A 13,034-nucleotide genomic window follows, 5' to 3' on the forward strand; every position below is an offset into this window, starting at 1 on the left:
AAATCAATGGTTGACTTCCTAAGGTCTCTTGTAGCTGAAAGTGGCCAGATGAACGTCAGGCAGATTAGAAGTGAGCAAAAGGATCGTGTGGGCTGTGTGGGTTTTGGGGAGACTGTTTAGATAGAGTAGATGCAGCTGAGTTGGCCCTTTGACCCTTCCTCTTTCCTCATTCCTGCCTCAGAGGTAAAGACACGGGGACTGGACAAGGTTGGTGCTCCAGCAGCCATTTTGGACCAAGAGACAGCCTTGAGGATGGACACCAGCTAAAGATACTGAAAGGGTCTGAAAGATGGATAATGGCTGACTACTGTGGTGTGCTGTTGACAGTATGAACTCTCTACACTTGTAGTTCTTTTCCATGAGAAAGGAAAAACCTTACCACTCTACGCCTGTGGTATTCTGGGGTTTCTGCTCTATTAGGGAAATATCGGCATCCAATGAGAGTGGTCCCGTCTGGCCAAGTCAGACAACCTGAGCTGCCCTGACTCTGACACCACATCCCCTATCATTCTCTCTACTTATGAGCTACACAACATCTCAACCTTCTACAGGGTCTAAGGTAGAAAAGGGATGTTCAGGGATCTGTACTGAATGTGTTTTGTAGGGGCAAATTTGGTTTTACATAGAGACTCTGGAATGATGATTCTTAGTAACATCCTACAAACCAACCCAGAGCCTGTGCTCCTAAGCCTCAGGGTAGAGCCTCAGCCCAAGCAGGCCTTCCCCTGGGCCCTTGAATCTCTGCTTCATCTGCTCCCAATTTAAACAAGGGCTTCTGTTTTTCCCCCTCTTGGGAGACCTTGGAATTTCCTTTGTGAGGACCTATGTTCTCTGCACCGGGGGCTCCATCTCTGGGCGGCGAGGAGGGACGTCACTGACCGTGGTCTCACTAACTCAGACCATGGGACCCCCTTGACCTTACTTTGATGGACATGTTGGCCCTCCTTCCTCGCCACTTGTGCTTTTGGGCAAAAGGCAGAGTCCCTTCCCCTGCAGAAGCTGAATGACAGGATGTTAGCCACGGGGGTTCTGGACCAGGAACAAGGCAGGGAGTCACTGCTGGGGGAGCCTGAGGGGTGGAAGGGCCTGTGCTCAGCTCTGAAGCTCCTGACCTGAAGCTCTGGCCTTCACGTAGTTTCCTTGAGCACCTGATATGTTTTGTTACAACTGTTTCTGCTCATATGAGCTCAAGTGGGAGCCGCTGCTGCAGCTAGGAAATTCCGCTGGAGGGAACACATCCGAGGCCTTGTCTTTAATTTGGTGACACACCTTATTTTTAATATTTAAAATTTATATTTAAAGCAAAAAACCCCATGATAATCAGTCTTCTCATACATTACTCAGCCAGACACAACAGGCTACTGTAATATGATATCACCAGTAAGAATAACCAGGGCTTGTAAATTCACAGCCACATCAGGCACAGTGGGTGTGCCAGCACTGAAGGGGAGGGGAGGCAGCAGAGCCTGACTCATACTTACAGCACTTTCCTTTGATCAAAATGTTCTGGAATAGATATTAAAGGGGGTTATGTAACATTGTGAATGTACTTAATGCCAAGTACACGTACAATATAAAATAATCAAAAAATTAAACTTGAAAGTAACTGTATATCATAGAATAAATAATTTAGTGTATGTAAGAGAACAAATTTATTTTTTTTAAATAAGGAATTACAGGGAAGGGGAAGGACGTCTCCAGTGCTGCTGCTGGCACCCGGGGTAGCTCAGCCCCCGGCCCCGAAGGCACTGCGCGTGCTGGAGCTCCTTGCTGATCGGGTAGCAGCTCTAGGTGTATCCGGGGAGGACCTGGCTCTAGCACCTGAGTAACCAGGAGAACTGGGTGTGTTGTGGTCTCTGATCTAGAACTGGATAACCCTGTGGGGTCACAGCTGGGCCAAAGCACAATGGCGCCCCAGGGCCGGTGGGGGAGCTCTTGCTGAGGTTGGCTGAGGCTCTGGATGTGAGGCCGGGCAGGCGGCTGGCTGAGGTGGTAGAGGAAGTGCTCGAGCAGCTTTTCCTGATGTTTCGGGCTCTGAGATGGAGGACAGCTGTTGCCTGAACCTCCTCTAGAATTGGAGCCTGTGCAGGTGCTTTTCCTGGCTTTGAACTTAAATGAGAGCTGGGGCGGGAGCAGGCTCTGGCTCTGGAGCTGTCCTGGGCAGGAGACGTGCAGCAGGCTTTAGGTCTCCAGGTGCTTCCAGAGCTTGCTCTGAGCTGCTGCTGTAGCTCTAAGACGGGAAACTGTCATCAATAGGACTGCTTTTCCATGTGTCTCCCCAAAACAGGCAAGTCCTCACTGCCAGGCAGTGAAGCCTCAGTCCAAGAGCCCATGCCCAAGAAGCATTCTCAGATGCAGTCCAGGGCAAATGGTCTGAGGCTCCGCATTGCTCCTGGGCCAGTTCCAGCCTCAGGAGGCTCTGCTCTGTGGGGTCCAGTGCTTTCCCGTCCTGACTCACCCCATCACCCACCCTGCATGGTCCCCACCATCACCCTCTGCCTCTGGGAGCTCCAGCTGTGCCAGAAGATGGGCCTGGTGCTCCAGGTCTGAGCCAGGCATGCTCAGCTCTGCATAAGCCAGTACCATCTTCAGGCAGGGAAATTCTGGGGGCTGGTGGAAATCCTCTGGGCACTGGCGCAGCCAGGTGCACAGGACGGAGGACATGGCCCTGGGGGTGATAGTGGGGAAGCAGAGTGACAGGCCTGGCCTTGCCTCCCATGCTGTGCTTGCATGGCAGCCCTGCAGGGACATGGCCACTCTGCCCTTGGCTCCTGCCCATCCAGAGGCCGGCTCTGCTCCATGTCCCATCTCACCTGGCAGTCTGTGCAGAGGAGGGCCTGGACTCAGAGGAGGGGCTGCTACAAGCCTTCTGAAGGGACTTCCCTTTATCTGTGGTTTGACCACTTCTCCCCTTTTCAGGGACGCCTGTCACACTGCTCTGTCCCCCCAGCCCCTCCCCACTGGACGGCACCTCTGTGAGGACAGGCAGGCTGTATGCTCTGGGCACTGCCGTCTTGGGAACACAGGAGCTGCTCTATGAGTGTCCGATCCAGGAGGGAACAGACAGGCTGTGTCTGCCTCCCAGGCTTCCCGTGGGCCTCCTCACACCCCAGACTTTAGCTCCTGCACCTGCCTGCTGCCTAATCCTCCAGGGACCCTGCCTGGGTCCCCTCCTGTCCCTGCCACTCACCTCCCTAAGGGTGGACTCAGCTGTCCCCTGAGGCTCACTGGGTCCCCTGAGCACCAGCTGAGTCCCCACCATTGAGGCTCCACCAGAGGGTGGGTAGGATGCTCTCCACCCTTTGTGTTCTGGGTCCCAGGAAGGGGGTGGGGGCAGGCCTGGGATGGAGAGGGGATGGCTGTGGGTTCACTTAGGGGCTGATTCTGCCCTCTGACCTCCCAGATGCCCTTCACAGCACCACAGCCCCAACCACAGCTCTCTGTGTCTCCTTTCCTCTCTGCCAGAAGAAGCCCCAAGACTTCTACTCTCAAGCCAAAACCATAGGCTGTGTGGGATTCAGGGTTTGCCCCCCCAAATTTATCAACACAGTCCACAGCTCCACACTTACTTAGGCAAGGGAGCCCCTCTCTTCAATCAAAGAAACTCCCCATTTCAGCTCATACAGGGGTCCATCCTCACCAGTGTAAGGGAGGATGTATCCATATCTAGAGGAGGCCAGGACTGTGTCACATGGACTGTCCTGAGCACATGACCTGGATGTGATGTCTAGTGTGACAGTGTGATTCCCGGGAGTATGGAAGCCCTGGAGGGCAGGGCTGTTGTCAGCTCAGTGCGTTAAATGATTGTTGTTCCCATAAATGTGCCTGTCCCTGGTGGGCCTTCCTATATACCTGAGGAATGAGTGAGCCCAACCAATCCCACCACACAGAGCTGAGTGGGCCTAGGACCCCACTTCTCCCTCCCAGGGATCCCTGCTCTCACTGACCTAGGACAGAGGCAGCTAATGGAATCATGAGTTACACTTGAAATAGGAAAACATTTTAACCCAAGGCCACATTCAGTGATGCAGGAGGCAGAGGCTGCCTCAAGGGCAGGAGGAGATGACCAGTTAGCACAACCACAGCCCCTTCCGCTGACCTTTCCAGGGGCCAGGGCCCCAGAAAGCACTTTCTGTGAAGGGCCCTCTCTGTTCCTAGTATCATCCTAGGGCCTGATGCTCTCTCACCCGAGGGTGCACAGTGACAAACTGAGGTTCACGTTGGTGGAGTGACATTCCCACATCTCACCACTAGTATGTGGCTGAATCACCAATGTCCCATGAGGGCAGAGTGCTCACCTTTGGAATAGAAGGTTTAGCACCTTCTAGGCAGTGGCCAAAGCTCTATAGGTGCCCAGGAATGTGTGTAGGAAGGAGGGGTTGCTTCCCAGGGCAGCAGGCACCAGGTTTGCCACAAGCATCTCCAGTCTGTCTCTCTGGATGCTCCACACCATGCAGTCCTCATTCCTGCTCCCTGTTGACACATCTTCCCCCTGGGGTGGAACAGAGGAGAGACATGAGTCAGAGGCAACACCATGGACCACCATGGGGTTTAGGGCTGGAGCTCAGATTGAATCCACAGGCCTCAGGGACTTGTGCCAAGAGGTCGGACAAGAACACTTGCGGCAGAATAAAGGTTCTCAGCATCACCAGGAAAAGTGTCAGTGGGTGATGATCAAGTGCATCAGTTTCTCAGGTCATTGTGTCAGCCCAGTGTTGACAGCACCTCCCTCTATTAACTACATCATCCCCTCGACTGCTATCAAAGCATCTCATTTTAGAGCTGAGAACCCAGAGGCTGATCCCGGAGTGTGTGGGATCAGGATTGTCAGTCCAACATGGACACGTGGGGATGGAAGGAAAACATGAACATCTGTACAGAAACACAGAAACACCCTTGACGTAACATGAACTGAAATTCTATCAAAGGCTCTTTCAGAGATTCTAATATGTGGACGTTGACTTTGCATCTGGCTAAGGCAGGGCCTGGGCTGTGAGGGCGGGTGGGAGAGATGGGGAATCAGGTTCCTTTGCCAGCAGGTCTCAAGAGGGAGACCAGGAGAGGTGGAGGGCAGTTCTTGGACCCAGGGCTTCCAGGGTGTAGAGTCTCCTTGCTTGCACTCACCCTGAGCCCGTCCTGGGTTCTGTTGGTGTCTTGGGACCGCTGCCACTCTTACGAGGAGATGGAGCAGGGGACTCCATGAACAAGGTCCTGCGTGATCTCCTGTGTGGAGTCCTGCAAACACAGTCCCCAGCAGCCAGGCAGAAACCTCAGAGCCCTTTCTGAATGTCTCGGCTGGTTCTCAGATCCACAGGACATCTCCACACCAGACTCACACATACCACTCTGCGCAGATCTACATTAGTGACAAAAAAGCTGACAACCTGAAGCCCTTGGATTCCCACTGGCACATGTAAGATGTCCCTCAGGAGTCCTCTTTCTCCCCAGCCAGACCTGTCCTTGGGTGTGGCCATGACAGGACCACCAGGTTACCAAGTGCTCAACAGCCTGTTCCTGCCCAGAGGGGACACCTCCCCTCAAGTCCCCCTTCCCCCACATGCAGATGAGGGGAAGTGAGCCTGCCCAGGGAGGGCTCCCAGAGGAGGCTGGGCCCAGATTGGCCTGCTCCAGGCCACATTTTTTACCTTAGGTGACCTCCTGGTTAAAGTCCAGAGGTGGCCTGGTTGCTGGCTGAACCAAAACCTACAACCTCTGAGACACCTCTCATGCCAGGTTTTCCTGAAGGTGAAGCCCAGGAGTACAGGACACAGAAGGAGAACATGTTTCTCTGTGAACTGTCCTCCAGCCAAGTGAGCTGGCTCAGGGGCCGTCACTAGAATGTGGGTGCCTGGTTACTGGGTTCCAATTCTGTTGGGGTCTGTTATCAAGGAAGTGACGTCACTTCCTGGGGTCCACTTCCTGGAACCCCCTCCTCAGACAACACCTCCACACACAGCCCTCTGCTCACCCCCTTCTCCACACAGACCCACCTCTTCCACAGTGACAGCAGCCCCGCCCTCTCCACGGCTCCCGGGGAGGCTCTGTGTGCAGCTGTGAGGGGACGCCCTGGCTTCCAGACTCAGTTCCTCCTCCTTACCTGTTCTCCATCCTGGATAAGTCCTGGTGTCTGTCCAGGCCTGTGTGTCTCCCCCCCTGCACAGTGGGGGGGATTCTACATGGTACTTCTAGGGACGTCCTCAGGCACTTGTCAGATAAGACCTGAAAAGTGTAGAAGTGGTCTCACATTTAGATGATGACTCCAGTGTCGTTTCTGCCTCTTATTTCCTCCTCTGTGTCTGTTTTTCTCTTGATCCCACCCCATGGCACATATTTAATGTCAATCTTCGTGTGTATGTGTCTGTGTGTCTGTGTGTCTGTGTGTCTCTGTGTGTGTGTGTTGTGTTTTTAGGCTTATAAGCCAGTGCTCACTCTCTGTGTGGCCAGCAGAAAACTGCCAGCACTTGGGAGGGTTAGGCAAGAGCATCCTGAGGCCTGAGGGTTTCTAATTTCCAAAGAAAAGCTGATGAAAGGGGTTGAGGTCTTGTATAGCAGGTCAGAGCACCATGACTCAGGCTATACAGGTAGCAGGGGCTGGAGATGGAATCAAAGACTCATAGGCAGTCTGGCTCAACTGCCTACACTCAAAACCACAGTGCTGGAGGCAGGAGCCTGTCCCCTTCATGGGGCACACAGAATGGCAGGCTGGGCTTCGCTGGCTGGATGCACAGTGGCTCAGGGACAGACAGGCAGATGATGGCTGCCATCACCAGACAGGCTTGTCAGTCTCATCTGCTGCTTCCTTTATGTTCCTGTCCTTAAGTCACTCTCCCCAGGCGTCAGGTTGGCTGTCAGGTTTTATCCAAACCCAGTATTACCAGAGTCCAGGTCAACAGGCACAGAGTCTTTCTTTGTCACCAGTAGTACTGCATCCTGCTTGAAACCCCCGGGAAGCAGTTCCTCCCAGTGACTTCATTATAAGATGGAATCACTTTTACCTTTGTTTAGATTCCTCATATTAATTATATCATAATATTTCTCTTTGTCTGACTTACTTCACGTAGTATAATAATCTCTAGACTTCCCAGACATACAGCTCAATATTCACGTCAGCTCTGTTTACGACAGCCAAGAGGTGGAAGCGCAGTCAGTGTCTGTCTACAGTGAGTGGGTAACCAAGACGTGGTATACGCACACCTCGGAATACTAGGTAGTCACTACAGGGGGTAAAAGAGTGTTGTTTCCAGCTAAATGGAATGGACACAGAGATTAGCATACTCAGTGAAGTAAGTCAGACAGAGAAATATAAATATATAACTTATACGTGGAATCAAAAAAAAAAAATACAAGTAACCTTATTGACAAAACAGAATCAGACTCACAGACATAGAGAACAATCTGTGGTTACCAGGGGGAAAGTGGTGGTGGGGAGGGAGAAAGCAGGAGTGTGGGATTACAGATACATAGCAGTATAGACAAAATTGATAAAAAAAAAAAAAGGACCTGCTGTACAGCACAGGAAACTATATCCAGTAACTTGTAATAACCTATAATGGAAAAGAATGTGAGAAAGAACATATATACATGCATAACTGAATCATTATGTTGTACACCACGGACTTATACAACACTGTAAATCAAATACGTGTCAATGTAAAAATAAAGTGTGTCAGAATTGATCTAATCTCATAAGTGTCCAAGGTTATGTGCCTTCTGGAACTCTCTTCCCACCCTTCCCCCATCCATGCAGTAGCTCCATCTCCCCACCTGCTCAAACCAGACCCTGGGGCTCTGTCTGCTCCCTCTTTATTCCTCATCCCTACATGCAGCCAGTTCCTCCCCTGTTCCTGGGTCCCAACTCCAAGTGCATTCATCACCCCTCTGCATCTCCCTCCCCTCCCTGTCCAGGCCACCACTGACACTGTCCTGGATTCATGCCCTTTGCTTCCCTTTCTCACTCCCTCGGACCCAAGGGAGGGATGGTTAAAAGACAAATCTGTTACTGTCACACAGGAAATCTCTCAGAGGCACTTTGGGGAAAAGCCACGATCCTCAGCCAGACGTTAAAAGCCTTCCTCCTGCCAGCAGCCCACCTGGCCTTGCTCCCTTCAGTCCAGCCACTCTGGCCTCTGTCTGTTCTTCCAAGGACCACCCCCTGCCCCACCTTCAAAAGCCCTAGGCTGGGAGCACACTGAGCTCTTTACCTGTGACTTCTTCAGGTTTACCTCAAATGCTGGAGATTGCTCTGCACTGGGCCCTCGGTTCTTCCCCCAGGGCTCTTTCCATAATCCCGGGAGATGTCAGCCTGGCTTTATGGGCCCCAGGACTTGCCTGGGAAGTGGCAGGAAGCTGGGGCTCTAGAAAACCTCAGGTTCCCAGTCCCATGACTCATCCTGCAACTGCCTAGCAGGTATCCCAGTGGGCTCTACAGCCCTGGGCGACCCCAGGATAAAAGGCCCTGCACTACTCAGGAGCCCTGGCCCCTGCTGGTTTTCCACATGTAATTTAGAGAAGGAGAAAGCAAGCCACAAGTGTAGTGACCCAAACAGTATGGTACTGGCATAAAAACAGGCACTTGGACCGATGGAATAGACTACAGAGCCCAGAAGTAAATCCACACATGTATGGTCAAGAAATTTACAGCAAAGTAGCCTAAAATGCAGAGTCGGGGAAAGGACAGTCTCTACGATAAATAGCGTGTGGACAACTGGGCAGTTACATGCAAAAGAATCCCACTGGACTGCTCTCTTACATCATCCAAAAACAGAAGTCAGAATGGATTAAAGCCTTGAATAGAAGACCTGAGACCATGTAACACCAAGAAAGAATAGGTAGTGAGCTCCTTAACATCAGATTTGGTTTTTAATTGTTGGCTCTGACTACAAAAAATAGAAGAAATAAAAGTAAAAATTAACAACTGAGGCTACATCTTGTTGAAAAGCTTCTGCACAGCCAAGGAAACCATGCACACACTGAAAAGCTGAGGTATGAAATGGGAGAAAATATCTGCAGTTCAGATCTGATTAGGGGTAATATCCAAAATATACAAAAACTGACACAACTCAATAGCACACAACGTCTCGTTAAAAAATGGGTACAAACACTAAATAGCCATTTTTCCAAAGATGACATACAGATAGTCCACAGGCACAAGAAAGATGCTCAGCGTCATTAATCATCTGAGAAATGCACATCAAAACCTCGATAAGATATCATCTCACACTTGCCAGAACGGCCATCATCACAAAGGTCACAAGTAACAGATGTTCACGAGGAAGTGGAGGAAAGGGAAACCTTGTACAGCATTGGTGGGAATGTAGATTTTTGCAGCCATTTTGGGAAAAACATGGAGCTTCCTCAAAGCCTAAATATAAAACTCATATGATCCAGAAATTCCACACCTGGATATATGTTTGAAGAAAAGAAAAACTCCAATTCAAAAAGATAATTGCACCTCAATATATATAACAGAATTATTTACAATAGCCAAAAAAATAGAAGCAATCTAAGTGTCCAACAATAGATGAATGAATCAATGAATGAATCAATGAATGAATGAATGAATAAATAAATAAATAAATAAATAATATATAATTTATTTTATTTGCATTTATACATATAGGATGGACTACTACTCAGTCATAAAAAAGAATGACATTTTTCCCATTTGAAATGACATGGAATTATCTGGAGGATATTGTGCTTAGAGGAATAGGTCAGACAGAGAAGACAAATACTGGATGTTATCACTTATATGTGGAATCTGAAATATAAAACAAGTGAACGTATATAATAAAACCAAAACAGCCTCACAGGTATAGAGAAACAAACTAGTTGTTACTGGTGGTGAGAGGGAAGGAAGAAGGAACAAGAAGGGGTAAAGGATTAAGAGACACAAAGTACTACATATAAAACAAATAAACTCTGTGTCTATAGGAATGTTTACTTTTGTGTTTTAAACTTAAGCCCCAGTTTCATCCTGAGGAAGCTGGTGGATGCTGGGGTGGGGAGAAGACACCTTTGTAAAATAGTTGCCAAGCTTTCCAACAACTCAAAGGCATCAGCTCCTCAGGCCACCCGAGGTGGATGTGTGACCAGCTTCTCCATTTCTTTTAAGAAAGTGGTCTGTCCGAAGTTTCTGTCCTTTTGAGATTCAATTTTGGATCCATGAATTTTTTTTATGGGGGGGAGATAATTAGGTTTATTCACTTGATTTTATTTTTAGAAGCGGTACTGGGGATTGAACCCAGGACCTCATGCATCCTGAATATGCATTCTATCACTTGAGCTATCCCCTCCCCTTGAGACTCAATTTTGTAACTTTTGTTTCCAGAAAATTATTCATGTAGCCTAACAGGGCCAGTATATAGGTATGTAGTTGTTCATTATCTTTTTATAATACATTTTTGTTAAGTATTTCTTTGTCTTATTCATAATTAACTTATTTTTTACTGTCTTGACAGGGTTCACTTATTTCCAAATAGAAAACAATACTTTCCTTTTGCAAAAACCAACATTTATTTGTATTCATCAAGCAGAGTGGTTGGTTTCTAATTGGTTATTTTAGATTTTTGATATTAATTTCTCCTCCTTTTTCACTGAAAAATACTGTATGATATCTCTCATATACGGAATCTAAAAAAAAAAAAAGAAGAAGACAAATGAACTTATATATAAAACAGAAACAGACACATAGACCTAGAATACAGACTTGTGGTTGCTGGAGGGAGTGGGGCGGGAAGGGATAAACTGGGAGGTGGAGATTTGCAGATATTGACAGGTATATATAAAATAGATAAACAAGTTTATACTGTACAGCACAGGAAACATAGTCAATATCACAGTTAAAAAGAATATGAAAATGATTATATGTATATTCATGTATGACAAGAATTGTGCTGTACACCAGAAATTGGCACAACGTTAAAACTGACTATAACTCAATAAACAAAAATGAAGGCAAAAAAATAAAATAAAAATGGGAAAAAATATTATTTTAGGAACAGGTCTTACCAATTGGAGTCCCATGAATTATATCACAAGAGCCATTTCTCAGACAATTGATAAATGATTGTAAGATTGACAAATTCTCATAAGGGAAAGAAAGGTGGAAGAATGAGCGAGATGGCCCAAGGGCATGGTCTGGGGACAGCCGGCCCAGAGATGCAGTGCTGCTCCGAACTGAGCGATTTTGAATTTTGAATTTCAGATTCTTGGCTGTAAATGCCTCACTTTAGAGCCCCTCAGATTCAAATCTGACCTAAGACACAGGCTCTTTTTCTGTGATTACTGAACCCTTCAATGTTGGTGCTCAAATATCATTTGCTGAACAAATCCTCACAGATACTTCAACATCACACGTTTTCATGAAGCTGAACCTGAATAAAGAGATCTCCATGTCAGGATAGGGCCCCTGCTCTGTTTTCAAAGGGGACAAATGCTGAATTTCTTTCTTTGTCAAAGTAGTTATCTAGTTTTTGAATGCTAGTTTGTTTCCCCATGTTTTTGATAAAACTGAATTGATTGGAAAGCTAAAATAAGAACTCCTTTCCCCCAGGGCTATAGTCATTCTTCCAAACTGAGCTGGAAAACACTGTTGTTAGTTTTAGTAGCATTTTAAAGAACTTCTTCCCCATATATTGCTTCTAGAGGACATTCTTAAGCCTGGGTAACCAGTATGAAAGATGTGGAAAGAATCAGGTATAATGAGAAAGTCTGAAAGCATTTCTCTTGAGCAAACTAGCCTATTTCCAATAATGCCATTATTTTTATTAACATTGTTTTTGATTTATAAAATAAATTTGTGCAATAGCAATCTCCTCTCCTTGGGGCCTTAGAAATAATATCCACCATCTGTGGAGAATTTATTACATTCTGGTCATTCAGCACATGCTAATTTGATCCTCACAATAATCCTATGAGGAAGGTCATAGGATCAGAGAAATTCAATACTTTCATCACACCTACCAGGGTCTGGAGCAGGGATTTGAACTCAGGGCAGAAGGAGGCTAAAGCCGATTTTCCCACCTTACTGTGCTGCTTCCCTAGGACACCAGGAAGCTGCTTTGTATCCAACATGAAGCTGAACTCAGTTAGAAACAAGCACATGGGCCGAAGACCTACCTCCCACAGGGAAGATGGCTTGGTGCCGCTCAGAAAACGTCAGCTTAACACCCTGAGATTAGTTAGCCTTGCATCTCTCGTCCATGAAGGGCTGTTTAATTCAAGTCACGTGTGGGCATTTTCGCTCCGAGTACAACATCAGTTCTAAACCTGGTGGTATCTCACAGAGGCACACGTCAAAACCCAGGAAGCAACCTGAGCTGTTACTGTTCCCAAGCAGAAATATCCTTGGAAGTTTACCTGAACAGAAGGCCTATCTGAAACCCTGGAGGTTTGCCCAGCCTTGGTTTCCTGTCTGACTGAAAGCAGAGAGACGCAGACACGGAGCCAAGGGGTTTGTGCTTCTGGGATCAGCAACCTCAGTTTGAGGATTTGGACCAGCGAGGCTGCATGCAGCCTGCAGCCAGGGCCCTGCCAGCACCACCAGTCCGGGGGCCCAGCAGCACAGTGAGACACCGGAGGAAGAAGGTAAGCGTTACAAGCGTAACAAGGCAACGGGGCAAACTGACTTCCCACCTGGCGGAGAAGGGGAGACAGATCCCCCGGGGTTATTTTTATAGATTACCCAGGAGGGATCTTTTGCTGCCTGCAGTACTGCCGGTAGCTGATGTGTACTGAGCACTTGCCCTGCTCCTGGTGCTTAGCACCTCACACATAGCATGTCAGTGGTGAGTAATTATAATGAGTGGCTGAAAAGGCAAGCGTGCGGCTTTAAGGCTTTCTACAGAGGCTGCTGTTTCAGCACAGTCTTCGCTAGAAAGAGCTGCCTCCGTTTCTAGAGCTGCTCCACCTCAGCTGCCTGCACCTTTTCCTACGCCCCAGCGCAAGGTGGCCCCGAGTCAAGGCGCTGTGGTGTTGCCGTGCCGCGGCCAGGACTGGAACAACAGCCCCAATGCCTGCTTTGGGAAGCAGGG

At 48.2% G+C, this 13,034-nt stretch overlaps 1 long non-coding RNA gene across 1 annotated transcript; it reads right to left on the reverse strand.

The window, feature by feature from the left end:
* Positions 1-4,268: 4,268 nt before the first annotated feature.
* Positions 4,269-6,915, reverse strand: LOC141579239 (uncharacterized). The gene is made up of 3 exons (XR_012510392.1): positions 6,098-6,915; positions 5,125-5,235; positions 4,269-4,492 (listed from the first exon to the last, which is right to left on the reverse strand). It is a non-coding gene; the product is annotated as an uncharacterized LOC141579239 (long non-coding RNA).
* Positions 6,916-13,034: the final 6,119 nt, after the last annotated feature.

The sequence above is a fragment of the Camelus bactrianus genome, chromosome 11 (assembly GCF_048773025.1).
Source record: "Camelus bactrianus isolate YW-2024 breed Bactrian camel chromosome 11, ASM4877302v1, whole genome shotgun sequence".
Classification (NCBI taxonomy): Eukaryota; Metazoa; Chordata; class Mammalia; order Artiodactyla; family Camelidae; genus Camelus; species Camelus bactrianus.